At 48.3% G+C, this 14,929-nt stretch overlaps 1 protein-coding gene and 1 pseudogene across 2 annotated transcripts in view; one reads left to right on the top strand and one right to left on the bottom strand.

The window, feature by feature from the left end:
* Positions 1–2,655: 2,655 nt before the first annotated feature.
* COL6A2 (collagen type VI alpha 2 chain) overlaps positions 2,656–14,929 on the top strand; it is a 37,517-nt gene continuing 25,243 nt past the window's right edge. Inside the window, exon 1 of one of the 2 annotated variants that reach the window (XM_073804608.1) lies at positions 2,656–2,787. The gene's annotated coding sequence lies outside the window, so the exon portion shown is untranslated. The remainder of the gene's footprint in view (positions 2,788–14,929) is intronic. The other variant, XM_073804607.1, reaches the window with a different exon arrangement.
* On the bottom strand, positions 7,201–7,853 carry LOC101329452 (histone-lysine N-methyltransferase KMT5B pseudogene; annotated as a pseudogene).

The raw sequence follows: 14,929 nt of genomic DNA on the forward strand, positions 1-14,929 counted from the left end.
TTGCCTTGCAGCAGGGAGGCCCCTGCAGCAACTCCCAGCACAGCGAAGTGCTGGCTCTACCAGGGAAGAGGGGGGCCTCGCAAGCTCTGACAGCTCAGGGGTCTGCAGAGCCTCATCCTCAGGGCTTCCACCCGGACGTCCCCACCCAGGTTCAGGGTGTCGGGTTTACTCGGCCGGGGCCTGGCCGCCACAGCCCAGCGACGGCCGAGCGGTCACCGCGCCTGGAGCCGGGTGCTCCCATCATTCTCAGCCGCTGCTCAGCCCTCGGTTCTTCCCCCGAAGGAGGTGGGATCTCTTTTTAGGACAAAGAGACCCTGGTGCTCACTCTGTGCCCTTAACCGTTGGCTGACTGCCTCAGTCTCCCGTTACCCCCTGCAGGGCCATCGGTGCAACTCAGCACTAGCCAGGTAGACCTCCGACCGCTTCAGACTCCTGAGTCGTCATACCTGCGGGGTGCTCCTTGTAACAGGACATTTTCCCAGGTCACCCCTGGTGGAATCTGGCAACTGGGCCTCCACCTTGTGCCAAGAACTCCCTGCCCCCCACACACCAACCGGGACGGGGTCCCCAGTGCTGGGAGAGGCAGCACCAATGCCCCCTGCACTCCTGTGTCCACTGGGGCCCTCCGAGAAGGAGGCACCAAGGCAGGCGGGATGTGACTAGGAATGTACTGGGGCAATGGCTGCAAAGGATCCAGGAGAGGAGGCTGGGGACGATGGGGGAGCCCTCGGACCAGAGGTGAGACCCCTGGGAGGACACGGGGGGGGCGCTGGGGAGGGCGAGTGGCCGCCCACAGAGCAGCTCCTAGACCGTCCCGGCCATGTTGACAGGGGCACCTGGAGCCAGCTTAGCCCCTTAAAGGATTTGGGTCTTGCAGGAATGGGCCTGCGTTCATAGCCCTGGGAGCAGCCCCCATGTGAAGTGTTGCCCCAGAGAGCACAGGTGGACCCAGCAGGGCAGCACCATGCGGGGCCCTAGGCGGCAGCACCCCAGGAACAGGGAACCTGGGCTCGTGTTCCTGGCCACCACGCAGCTGCCACACTCAACACACTTGCACACAGACACACAGCACACACACTGTACATCCACCCACACTCATACACAGATACACACACTCACACCCTAGGCGGCAGCACTCCAGGAACAGGGAACCTGGGCTCGTGTTCCTGGCCACCACGCAGCTGCCGCACTCGACACACTTGCACACAGACACACAGCACACACACTGTACATCCACCCACACACTCATACACAGATACACACACTCACACAGCACACCCCCACCTCAGTGCCCCCTGGCTCTGGCGCCCATCCACACGGGAAAGGCCCCTGGGGAGGAGACAGTGACTGGTGCGGCCAAGGGACGGGTGGGCAGTGGGTGGTGAAGTGGCACTGATGGGCGTCCAGCCTGAGGGCCTCCGGGAGGGGCAGCAGGTGGAAGGCCACATGCTGGAGCCGAGGAGTAACTGGCAAGCCCTTCAGGTGGCAGAGCAGGGCCGTCCTGTCTCGAGGCTGCAGGGGCTGCATGTGCCTCCCCTTCTGCTTCAAGTCACTACTGCTGGGCTCACTGAGGACACAGAGACCCCTGGCCTCGGCCACCGGACTGTCCCAACAGGAGAGGGGAGCCAGCTGCACCAGAATCCGGGCACAGTCGGAAAGAGGTGGCCAGGAAGACCAGCGGGGCTGCACGCAGTGGGGAAGTCCTCCTGGGCACACACAGGTGACCGAGAAGCTCTGGGGTCTCTCTCCTCTTGGGCGGAGGGGCTGAGTCAGAGATGTGCAAAGCTGCTCATCGGAGGCTGGAGCCACATCTCCTGCTGCCTGGGCCCCCTTCAAGGATGGCGGTGGTACGCCCTATCCCAGAGCCCAGGGACCTCACCCCCAGCCCCGCCTGCACCCTCCCTGAAGGAGGAGCACTGGTCCTGGGGGGCTGCCGCTCCAGGGTGGGTGGGGGAGTGGCGAACCCCACCACAGCCCTGACAAGGACCCTTCTCACCCTTTCCCAGACTCGGCTCAGGTAGGGCCATCACAGTGGCCCCAGGGCCCAGCCCCAAGAGCACCTGTGGGTTCTTGCAAGGAAACCGGGGCCCAGCCAGCACTACTAGGCCCTCGCTCCCCACCCAGAGCGCCTGAGGCTCCCACTGTCCTGGCTGCCCTTGCCCCTCCCCGGCCGGCCTTTCACCCCTGAGGGGCAGGGACCCCACAACGGGACACACGTTGTGATCAGTGGGTCACAGAGCTGCGTGTCCCTGCACGAGGAAGAAGACCCCAGCTCGCTGGTCCTGAGCAAGGGGGACGTGGGGAGGGGACGCCGGGCGGGAGGACCCTGCGGCCTCCCAGGGCTGCTCCCTCAAGGGGCGAGTGACTGGGGAGTCCGAGGCGCCCCAGGCCCCGGAGTAGACGCCGCTGGTCGCGGGGAAATGGGCGGGGGCGGGCAGCAGGCAGGGAGGTGGGCAGGCGTCCAGTCGGAGCAGCAGGCCGAGGGCGGGGAGGGGTCCTGTCCTCGAAGGGCCGCTCTCCCGCCCCGTCCCCAGACTCCCCGCACCCCTGCCCCCTCCGGTCCCCTCCCGGCCCCTGGGGTCCCCTGTCGGCCCCGCCCCGCCTCCATGCGCGGGGCCGCAGCGCCTCCCGGTGGCCTCTGTGGGCGCGGGGCGGGGCGGGGCGGGGGCAGGGGCGGGGCCTAGCAGCGGCCCCTCCCCCTGCCCACTCGGCGCCGTCTCGCACCGACTGGACCCGGAGCCTCTGCGCTCGGGAAGAGTCCGGCGAGGGCTCCCGACGCGTGGTCAGGTAAGGCCCTGGGCAGCGCGGTCCGTCTCGGCGCCGGGACGCAGCGACTTGGCGTTCGCCGCGGGACGCGCCCGCCGCGGTGCCCCCACTTCCACCGCCGGCCTCGCTCGGCGCCCCCGGGTCCGCGCCTGGGGCGCCTCGCGCGGGGGCCCGTTCGTCTGTCCCCGCCTCTCCTGGGGCCGAGCTGGTCTCCCGGTTCCCGGCGCGGTGCTGAGGCCACGGCGCCTGCCGTCCCTGCCCGGGTCCCCCATCTGCAGCCAGACCCTTGGCCGCTCCTGGGCGGCTTGGTTCTGTCTCGGGCCCGGGGACATCTCCGGAGGTTCAGGAGCCCAGCTCACTCCCATGAGAGGACCCCCCCCCCAACGGAACTGAGCACAGGGTCTCCAGGGGTGCTGGCCCCCCGCCTCAGCTCGTCTGAGAGGGAGCGGATGTACCTCGTCCCCCTGGAAGGGCTGGCCCCTAGAATGAACTCTGAGGGGCCAGCTTCCCGGGCACTCGGACTGCAGGGGAAGAGGGGGTCTCTGCTACCCGGAAGCAGGGGTGAGCAGGGATGGGGAGAGCACAGGCCACACCCCACTCTACCCAGGAGTCATTTGGAGCCCAGCCTGCCCCTATTCCTCTGAGGCTGGAGGGGCGCACCGGCATCCCCCCAACAAAGTCTGCTGGTCGGGCCCCACACCCACCCAGGGCTCCTCACGGGCCCAGCAGAGCCCAGGACAGGGCCCAGCACCCACTGAGGGGGTGGGGAGATCAGCCGCTGAGAGTATCAGCTGATGCTGGTAACAACAACCAAAAACGGCAGGGTGGCGCCCTGGGCTGCCTGCCATCCTGCCTGGGGGCCCCAGAGAATGGTCCCCTGAACCCAGGGAGAAAGCTGATGGCCCCTACCCCCCCAGGTCACCCAACTGTCCCCAAGGGAAAGATCTGCACTTGTAGAGGGACACCCAAAAAGGAGGGTTGAGGGACACAGATTTCCCTGGGTTTTGTTTCCAGTATAGAAGTTCTGGCTTGGAGGCCATCTTGCGTTGGAGTTTATTCCCTGTCTGCCTCACCAGGGCCAGGAGGCTGGACGGCGCTGGGGGCTCCCAGGAGGGAGGAAAGTGGTCTGCCTTCCTTCTGCCATTCCGAGGCAGGAGAGCTGGGTGGGGGAGAGGGCCTGGGCCCCCGGGGCATAGGTAACTGGAGGGGCTGGATGCAAGGGGCGCAGATGTGTCCCCTTGGCAGAACGTGGGTCTCAGTGGGCCACTGGGCCACTCTGGCCCCCGGGAAGCTGCCACCCTGGGCTGATGAAAGTGACCTGGGAGGCCTGTGAAAACCGCGGCAGGTTGGGGGCAGGTTGGGCATGTCCACAGTGGAAACAACAGGGAAGGCAACATCCAGGTGAAAGCCAGGCTCCAGCCGCTGGGTCACCTGGTCGGGTGGAGTGCAGCCCTGCACCGGGCAGGGCACATCCACGCCCAGCGGACTCTGCATCGCCAGCCAGCACAGGCAGCTCTGTTGTGCAGCAGGCCCGCCTGAGGTCCCTCAGGTGTCAGATGAGCTCCCTAGGATGGGCCGGTGCCTGGGAGAGGAGCAGGACCCAGGGGTCTTCCCGGGGCCTCAGCAGAGGGTGTGGGCCAAGCCCAGCCTCCTCTCTGGCGCTGCTTTTCATCTGTAGAACAAGGTGTCTAGGTGCACAGGGTATAGGGAGACCGTGTTTGCGGCCACGAGTGCTTTACAATGCTGGGAAACCTAGCTCTTGTGATTATTTTAAGAAAAACTCAAATAGTTTGATTCTTTTCCTTTAAACACAGCCCCGTGTTCCAGTGGGTCTCTCCTTCCTGTGGCTCCTTTCAAACATTTGTGCAAAGCCGGGGGACCCTGGTGTGGGGCACACCTGCAAAGAAGCAGGGTTCGTGGGGTGCTGCCCACTGAACAGGACCTGGGGGTCCGGTCCCCGCCCTGAAGCATGTGCTGGGATTGGGCCAAATCAGAAAGCAACACCCTGCAAAGACCAGGTGCAGATCTGCCGCGGAGATCTGAACAGGCCGGCATCCCCACGCCCCGCCAGCGGTTAGCCTCCGGGGGCCCACTTTAGACCCTGTGACGGGCAGACGGAGGGTGGGCATCCCCGCTGTGGGGGACCGCACCTTGGAGAGCAGAGTCTGGGTCAAAAGTTCTGAAAAGTGTCAAGGCTTCCAAACCTGTTGTCAGAGCCACCAGAGGAGTGGAGACGGGCCCTGGTGCTCTGGCTGTGGACAGTGTCTGGTTTTCTGTCCTGTTTGCCAGTTTCATAGATGAGGGATGGTGCCTTGGTGGTTTGCCTGCATGTCCTTGGTTTTTGTGCAGCTCGATCACTGACCATTTGTGCTGCTGTTACTTTCCTCATCTTCCCCATCTTCCTAATGGGCGCTCATTTTTTACTACTTTGTAAGAGATGTTTTCCCCTAATTTTTCAAAATTGTGGTTAAGTACACATAACATAAAATCTACCATCTGAACCATTTTTAAATGTATAGTTCAGTGCTATTAAGTACCTTCATATTGTGATACCATCACCACCGTCCATTTCCAGAACTCTTTTCATCTTGTAAAACTGAAACTCTGTCCCATTAAACACTAACTCCCCAATCCCCCCTCCCCCAGCCCCTGGCAACCGCCATTCTACTTTCTGTCGCTATGATTTCTGAGATATTCAAAGTACCTCATATAAGTGAATCATACAGTAGTCGTCTTTCTGTGTGTGGTTTATTTCACTCAGTATAATGTCCTCAAGTTTCATCCATGTCATAGCATGTGTCAGAATTTCCTTCTTTTCAAGGCTGAATAATATTCCATTGTGTGGATGGACCACATTATGCTTTTCCATTCGTCCGTCAATGGACACCTGGGTTGCTTCCACATTTTAGTTATTCTGAGTAATACTGCTATGAACATTGTTGTGCAAATATCTCTTTGAGACCCAACTTTCAATTCCTTTGAGTCTCTATATCCCCAGAAGTAGAACTGGTAGATCATATGGTAATTCTACTTTTATTCTTTGAGGGGCCACCGTACTATTTTCCATACAGCTCTACATTTGCACATTCCCACCAGCAATTCCAATTTCCCCTTATCTCTCCAACATTTCTTGTTTTCTGATACTGTCCATCCTAATGAGTGTAAGGTGATAGCTCATCGTAATTTTGATTTTCATTTCCCTAATGATGAGTGACGTTGAGCATTTTTTCATGTGCTTATTGGCCATTGGTATAACTCCTTTAGGGAAATGTCTGTTCAAGCCCTTTGCCCATTTCTGAATCAGGTTGCTGGGGTTTTGGTTGTTGAGTTTCAGTTCTCTGTATATTCTGGATATTAATCCCTTATCTGATCCAATTATGTAGGCTGCCCTTTGACTCTCTGGATAGTGTCTCTTTTGTATTGTTCTGCATTTATTATTAAAACCAACAGTCAATGGTAAATGACAGACTGACTGCCTGTCTTTGTTCACTTTGGACGTTAAAGACTGGAATAGGAACACAGTATCACTTTTCCACAGCAGAGGTTAGCCCTGGCCTCTGACCCCCAGCAGCAGGTAGAGTCAGACTTCATGGAAGTGACAGTCACCATCGTGGGAGACACCCTCCCTTTTCTTTGGGCTCTTCTGTAGTGGAGAGGAGCACCCAGAGTTGGGCTGAAGACATCTGAAGACACAGGGAGAAGAGCCGAAATAATCAGACCTCAGACGGTACTTACGTGCTGAGAGGTACGTATGGACGTTTATAGTGCGAAAGCAGGTGTGCTGTGGGGACCATCAGGTTAAAACTTCTAAACTTTATTCCTGTCAGAGACAAGTCAGACTAAAGAGGCTACTGCTTTAGGGGCAACTAGAGAAAACTGGTGTCACCCAGATGCAAAACAGTAGCGATCACAGTGATTCCAGGACTTCAAAGCTCCACAAACATGATGTGTTTTCTTTTGCTTGTTTAGGCTTTCTTCTCTCTTTTCTCTTTATTCTTCATTCTGTCTTTCTCCAGTTTCCATTAGGCTCTACCTGCACTCGCCACTGGTACCTTCAAGCTCACTTCTTTCTCCTCTTCATCTCTCTTGCTGCTTTGAGGAGTGGCTGTTACAACACGTCATAGTAGAGCAACATTCAGAATGCTCCTCTATCACAGTTCTGATTCTGGAAACTGGTGGTTTGGTGAATTGCGTCAGCTCATTTTGAAAAAGGCAAGCAAGTTGTAAAAAGGGGGTGGGGAGCCTTGAGGCCAGACGCTATGAACTCCCCAAGTCCACCATCCAGCCTAACAGACTGACCAGGCGTGGAACACGTGTGTGCCTGTGTGACGCCACCTCGTCCTTTGTCTTCTCGTGGGACCTGACAGCATCATCACAGAGACGCTAACACCGTGGAAAGGTTTCTTTCAAACGTATGACGACCTTGCCTTGTTTTTATTCCTGAGTGGTATCTGCATCAGTGTCAGAACTGACTGACTGAATTCTTACTGCTGTCACCTAACATTTTAAGCCTATTTAAAGGTTTACTGTTTCTCTGAGTCCATATTTTCTATTGATAACAGGAGCAGAGGCAAGCAGTCCCGCTCTGGATTTAAAAGCGCCAGTTGCCGTCTCTCACAAGTGTAACGCTCGCAGAACTCATTATTGCCCCCAGAAAACCCATCTCCATAATAACAAGAATTTCTTCTCCAGGTTCAGTATCTCTTAGAGCCTTCGCACTTGCTGTGTCTTGGCCAACTGACACAAACCCACACTTGGTCTGCAGTCATGGTTTGTAAGTGTAGCAGGACCAAGGTGAGCTGAGCACGGCTTTTCCTTCTGGAACACACAGCACTGAAGTCGTTTTCTCTGGGTCCAAGTAGGATGTTCTCCTCAATTGCTGAAAGCTCAGCCACACAACCCACCAGTAATTCTATTTTGTCATTGTGTTTCCACTCTTTTGTTGCAATTATTTTGGCTCTATTTTGTTCTAATGAGTATCTGTTACAAGGCATTATTTCAAATCCACTGTCAGTTGCAAACATTCACAAGTAAATAAATACGTGTTCCTTGAATAAATTCTCCTGCATCATTTTCTTTTACAAATTTATTTTGTTTATTTATTTATGGCTGCGTTGGGTCTTTGTTGCTGCGCGTGGGCTTTCTCTAGTTGCGGTGAGCAGGGGCTACTATTTGTTGCGGTGTGCGGGCTTCTCATTGCGGTGGCTTCTCTTTTCGTGGAGCACGGACTCTAGGCACGCGGGCTTCAGTAGCTGTGGCACGTGGGCTCAGTAGCTGTGGCCCACGGTCTCTAGAGCGTAGGCTCAGTAATTGTGGCATGTGGGCTTCAGTAGTTGTGGTGTGTGGGCTCAGTAGTTGTGGCTCACGGGCTCTAGAGTGCAGGCTCAGTAGTTGTGGTGCACGGGCTTAGTTGCTCCTCCTGCATCATTTTTGTTGTTGCAAAGTCAGACATTTGACGGCTTTCTCCAAGTGCTCGTCTTTCTTAAAATGTTCGATCACTTCCTTTAGTTCTTCTTGCCTTCCTGTAAGAGACCGAAAGCTAGTATTCATTTTGTGTGTTTGAAAACCAAAATAGGGATCAAGAACCAAACTGGTTGCTAGGTCATCATTTTCAGAGTTCCTTGGTGGACATTCCAGAAGATGGTACATATCGACTGTGCCCTTCACATCCTGAATTACAATAACCTCGCCTCTTGTGCTACCCTGGGGTCCCAAAGGCAGCAGCCGGCCTGGGGACTCCTCATCCTGGGTCCCAAAGCCTCGTGTTCTGAGGCTTCGCTGCCTCCTCTGGTGCCAGGCTGCCCTCCCCTCACAGCCCCAGAGACTCACTGCCCTCCCCAAAGATGCATCTCCGCCCCCAGTGAACCGCTCAGACCCTGCCCGTGACTGGTGGAAGGACACGAAAAGGAGTGCCCTGGACCAGGCTGAATAGTGTCTTTTGATGCACAAATTTTTAAAATTTTCATGAAATCCAGTATGCCTATTTTTTTCTTTAGTTGCTTGTGCTTTTGGTGTCATATTCAAGAAATCATTGCCAAATCCAGTATTGTGAAGAGTTTTGCCTTCTGTTTTCTTCTAGAAGTTTTATAAATTTAGGTCTTACACTTAAATCATGGATCCGTTTTGAGTTAATTTTTGTGTATGATGTTAGGTAAGGTCCAACTTCATTCTTTAGAATGTGGATATCCAGTTTTCTGGCACCACTTGTTGAAAAAGACTGTCTTTTCCCCCACTGACTGGTCATGACAGCCTTGTTGAAAATTGTTTGATTACATACGTGAGGGTTATTTTTGCACTCTATTCCATTTGTCTAGATGTCCCTGTATCCCAGTGCCATACTGTTTTGATTAGTGTAGCTTTGTAGTAAATTTTGAAATCAGGAAGTTTGTTCCTCACTTTGTTCTTCTCTTTTAGAATTGTTTATGCTATTCAGGGTCTCTTGAGATTCTTTGCGAATTTTAGAGTGGTTTCTTCCATTTCTGCAAAAGTCATTATTGAGATTTTGAGGGAGATTGCATTAAATCTGTGAATCACTTGGGATAGTATTGACATCTTAATATTAATTCTTCCAATCTATAAACACAGTATATCTTTCCATTTATTTATATCTTCTTTAATTTCTCTTATAAATGTTTTATATTTTTTAATGAGTCTTTCACTTCTTTGGTAAAAATAATTCCTAAGTATTTTATTCTTTTGATGCAAATGTAAATGGAATTGTTTCCTTACTTTCCTTTTTGTGTTATTCATTGTTAGTGTATAGAAATGCAACTGATTTTTGTGTGTTGACTTTGTTTCCTGCTACTTAGCTGAATTCATTTATTGTAACAGTTTCTTTTTGTGGACTCTTCAGGATTTTCTACCTATACAATCATATCATCTGTGAACAGAGATAATTTTACTTCTTCCTTTACAGTTTGAATGCCTTTTATTTCTCTTTCTTGCCTAATTGCTCTGGCTGGGACTTCCAATACTGTGTTGAATAGAAATGGTGAAAGTGGGCATCTTTGCTTTGTTCCTGACCTTAGGGGAAAAGCCTATAGTCTCTCACAATTGAGTATGATGTTAGTTGTGGGATTATTATAAATGTCTTTTATTATACTGAGGTAGTTTCCATCTATTCCTAGTTTGTTGAATTCTTTAATCATGAAAGGATATTGAATTTTATCAAAAGATTTTTCTGCATCAGTTGAGATGATCATGTGGGTTTTTCTTTCATTCTGTTAATGTGGTGTGTTACATTAATTGATTTTCATATGTTGAATCATCTTTGCATTCCAGGAATAAATCCCAGTTGGTCATGATGTTTAATCCTTTTTCTATCCTGTTGAATTCTGTTTGCTAATATTTTGTTGATGATTTTTGTATCCATGTTGATAAGGGATATTGGTCTGTAGTTTTCTTTTCTTGTAGTGTCTTTGTCTGGCTTTGGTATCAGGGTAATGCTGACTTCATAGAATGAGTTTGGGGGTATTCCCTCCTCTTCAATTTTTTTGAAAAGTTTGACAAGTATTGATGTTAGTTCAATGCTTCCTAGAATTAATGCTTCCTAGTTTAAATGCTTCCTAGAATTCACCAGTAAAGCCATCAGGTCCAGGGCTTTTCTTTGAAAGGAGATTTTCAATTACTGATTCAAACTCCTTACTAATTACAGGTCTATTCAGAATTTCTATTTCTTCATGGTTTTGTCTTTGTAGGTTTTGTGTTTCTAGGAATTTGTCCATTTCATCTAGGTTATCTAATTTGTTGGCAAACAACTGATTCTAGTACTCTCTTATAATTCTTTTTATTTCTGTAGAATCAGTACTAATTTCCCACTTCCATTTCTGATGTTAGTAATTTGAGTATTCTCTTTTTTTCTTAGTCCGTCTAGCTAAAGATTTGTCAGTGTTGTTGAACTTTTTGAAGAATTGACTTTTGGTTTCATTGATTTTTCTCTATTGTTTTTCTATTATTTCATTTATCTCTGCTCTAGTATTTATTATTTCATTCCTTCCGCTAGCTGTTAATTTGTTCTTTTTCTAGTTCCTTAAGTTGTAAAGGTAAAGTTAGGTTGTTAATTTGAGATCTTTCTTGCTGTTTTATGTAAACATTTGTAGCTATAAATTTTCTTCTTCATACTGCTTTCACTGTGTTTCATATGTTTGCTGTGTCTTGTTTTCATTTTTATCAGTCTCTGAGTATTTTCTAATTTCCCTTGTGATTCTTCTTTGACCTATTCTATTGGTTGTTTAAGGGTGAGTTGTTTAATTCCCACAATTTTGTGAATTTTTCAGTTTTCCTTCTGTTACTGACTTCTAAAGTCATCCCATTGTGATTAGAGAAGATACATTTTATGTTATTTTCTTTTTAAATTTATTGAGGCTTCCACTGTTGTTACACTTCTCCTCATCATTGCAAGCCTCCCCCTCTCTGGTTGAACTGACTTCCAGGAGATTTAAAGGGCCGGCACCTTTTTTCCCCCATTCATTTTTCTCTTTTTCTCCTTTTGGGAGCCAGACATTGAAGATTATGACATTCAAAAGCAACTGCATATACAGGGGAAATTAGACAGGAACTGCACATGCCTGGGGGAAAGTGCAGGCTCAGGAAGGAAATGAGAAGACCTTACCTTTACTCCTCAGGCTGAACCTTGGCACAGAGACAGCCTACGACAATCAAAAACAAAAAATAATAATGAAAACAAACAAACAATCAAGAACAGCAAACCCTAGGGAAGGACAAGAATCTGATTTCCAGAGTTACCATTTTAGATTCAAATGTCCAGTTTTTAACAGAACATCAAAAGGCAAACAAAGGAACAGGAAAGTATGGCCCACTCAAAGGAAAAAATATAAACCAACCAAAATTGTCCCTGAAAAAGACCTGATGGTGGATCTACTAGACAAAGACTTTAACACAACCACCTTAAAGATGCTCAAGGAACTAAAGGAAGATGTGGAGAGAGTCAAGAAAATAATGTATGAACAAAATAGAAATATCAATAAATAGAAAACCTAGGTAGAATGCAAAACGATTTAATAGAGCTGAAGAATACAATGACTTTTAGTTACTTATTAGAGGGATGCAAAGGCCAATTTGAGAAGACAGAAGAAAGTGTTAGTGATGTTGAAGATAAGACAATGGAAATTATGAGTCTGAGGAGCAGAAAGAAAAAAGATTAAAGAAAAGTGAACAGAACCTAAAGGACATGAATACTTGTTTGGGGAGTCCCAGACGGAGATGAGAGAGAAAGGGGCAGCGGAAATATGTGAAGAAACTTCCCAAATTTGATGAATGACATGAATATAAACATCCAAGACAAGTACGATGAACTTAAAGAGACTCACACTGATACACATTATAATCAAACTGTCAAAAGACAAAAACAAAGAGAGAATTTTGAAATCAGCAAGAGAGAAGTGACTCATCATATCCAAGGGATTCTCAATAGGATTACCAGAAGATTTCTCGTCAGAAACTTTGGAGACCAAAGGCAGGGTGTTGATATATTCAAAATGCTAAATGGAAAAACACCTGTTGCCTGAAAATTCTATGTCCAGCCTAATTGTCCCCCAAAAGTGAAGGCAAACTTAAAACATTCCCAGATAAACAAAAGCTGAAAGAGTCCATTACTGCTAGACCTGCCCTGTAAGAAATGCTCAAGAGGGTCCTGCAGGTGAAATGAAAGGACACTAGACAGTAGCTTGAAGTCATGTGAAAATATGAAGCTCTCAGTAAAGGTAAATACATGAGCAATTATAAAGCTATTATTATTATAACAATAATTACTGTAACAATGGCATGTAACTCGCTTTTTTTCCTACATGATTTGAAAGAGTAATACATTTTTTAAATTATTAATCTAATATATACCCAAGAGTGGAATTGCTGGGTCATATGGTAGTTGTACTTTTAGTTTTTTGAGAAACCTCCGTATTGTTTTCCACAAAGGATGCACCAACTTATATTCCCATCAGTAGTGCATGAGGGTTCCCTTTTCTTCACATCCTCACCAACATTTGTTATTTGTGTTCTTTTTGACGATAGCCATTCTGACAGGTGTGAGGTGATATCTCATTGTGGTTTTGATTTGCAATTCCCTGATGATTAGCAATGTTGAGCATCTTTTCCTGTGCCTGTTGGCCATTTCCTCTTTGGAAAAATGTCTATTCAGTTCTTCTGCCCATTTTTGTTTTTATGATTGCTTCACAATACCGTGTTAGTTTCTGTTGCACAAAAAAGTGAATCAGCCATATGCATACACGTGTCCCTATATCCCCTCCCTCTTGAGCCTCCCTCCCATCCTCCCTATCCCACCCCTCTGGGTCATCGCAAAGCATGGAGCCCATCTCGCTGTGCTATGCTGCTGCTTCCCACCAGCCAATGATTTTACATTCGGTAATGTGTATATGCTGATGCTACTCTCACTCACCCCAGCTTCACCCTCCCACCCCATGTCCTCAAGTCCATTCTCTATACCTACTTCTTTATTCCTGACCTGCAACTATGTTCATCAGTACCTTTTTTGTTTGTTTGTTTAGATTCCATGTATCTGCATTAGCATACGGTATTTTTCTCTTTCTGACTCACTTCACTCTGTAGACAGACTCTAGGTCCATCCACCTCACTACAAATAACTCAATTTCGTTTCTTTTTATGGCTGAGTAATAGTCCATTGTATATCTGTGCCACATCTTCTTTATCCATTCGTCTGTTGATGGACATTTAGGTTGGTTCCATGTCCTGGCTATTGTAAATAGTGCTGCAATGAGCATTGTGGTGCATGTCTCTTTTTGAATTATGGTTTTCTCAGGGTATATGCCCAGTAGTGGGATTGCTGGGTCATATGGTAGTTCTATTCCTACTTTTTTAAGGAACCTCCATACTGTTTTCCATAGTGGTTGTATCAATTTACATTCGCACCAACAGTGTAGGAGGGTTCCCTTTATCACCATACCCTTTCCAGCATTTATTGTTTCTAGCTTTTTTGATAATGGCCATTCTGACTGGTGTGAGTTGATACCTCATTGTAGTTTTGATTTGCATTTTTCTAATAATTAGTGATGTTGAGCATCTTTTCATGTGCCTCTTGGCCATCTGTATGTCTTCCTTGGTGAAATCTGCCCACTTTTTAATTGGGTTGTTTGTGTTTTTGGTGTTGAGTTGTATGAGCTGTTTATATGTCTTGGATATTAACACCTTATTGGTCATATCATTTGCAAATATTTCTTCCCATTCAGTAGGTTGTCTTTTCGTTTTGTGGATGGTTTCCTTCGCTGTGCAAAAGCTTTTAAGTTTAATTAGGTTCCAGTTGTTTAATTTTGGTTTAATTTCCTTTGTTTTAGGAGAGAGAGCCAAAAAAATATTGCTGTGATTTATATCAAAGAGTGTTATGCCCATGTTTTCCTCTAGGAGTTTTATGGAATCTGGTCTTACATTTAGGTCTTTAATCCATCTTGAGTTTATTATTGTATGTAGTGTTAGAGAATGTTCTAGTTTCACTCTTTTACATTTAGCTGTCCAGTTTTCCCAGCACCACTTATTGAAGAGACTGTCTTTTCTCCATTGTATATTCTTGCCTCCTTTGTCATAGATTAATTGACCATACATGCATGGGTTTATGCACTGGGCTCTCTGTTCTTTTCCATTGATCTATGTGTCTGTTTTTGTGCCAGTACCATACTGTTTTGATTACTGTAGCTTTGTAGTATAGTCTGAATTCAGGGTGCATGATTTGTCCAGCTCTGTTCTTAAAACTAGCATTATTGTAACTCCACATTTTGTTTTCTACATAATTTAAGGGACCAATGCATTAAAAATAACATTTGCTTGTGTTTTGGGACACAAAATGTGTAAAGATGTAATTTTGTGACATCAATAACTGAAAGGGATAGGGAGGGAGCTTTTAAAGAAGCAGATTTTTTAATGTGTTGTTGAAGTTAAACTGGCATAAATTCAAATTATATTGTTATAACTTTAGAATGTTAAATGTAATCCCATGGTAACCATAAAGAAGGTACCAAAAGAATATGCACAAAAGGAAATGAGGGGGCTTCCCTGGTGGTGCGGTGGTTGAGAGTCCACCTGCCGATGCAGGGGACATGGGTTCATGCCCCGGTCCGGGAAGATCCCACATGCTGCGGAGCGGCTAGGCCCGTGAGCCATGGCCGCTGAGCCTGCG

Source organism: Tursiops truncatus, chromosome 4 (genome assembly GCF_011762595.2).
Source record: "Tursiops truncatus isolate mTurTru1 chromosome 4, mTurTru1.mat.Y, whole genome shotgun sequence".
Classification (NCBI taxonomy): Eukaryota; Metazoa; Chordata; class Mammalia; order Artiodactyla; family Delphinidae; genus Tursiops; species Tursiops truncatus.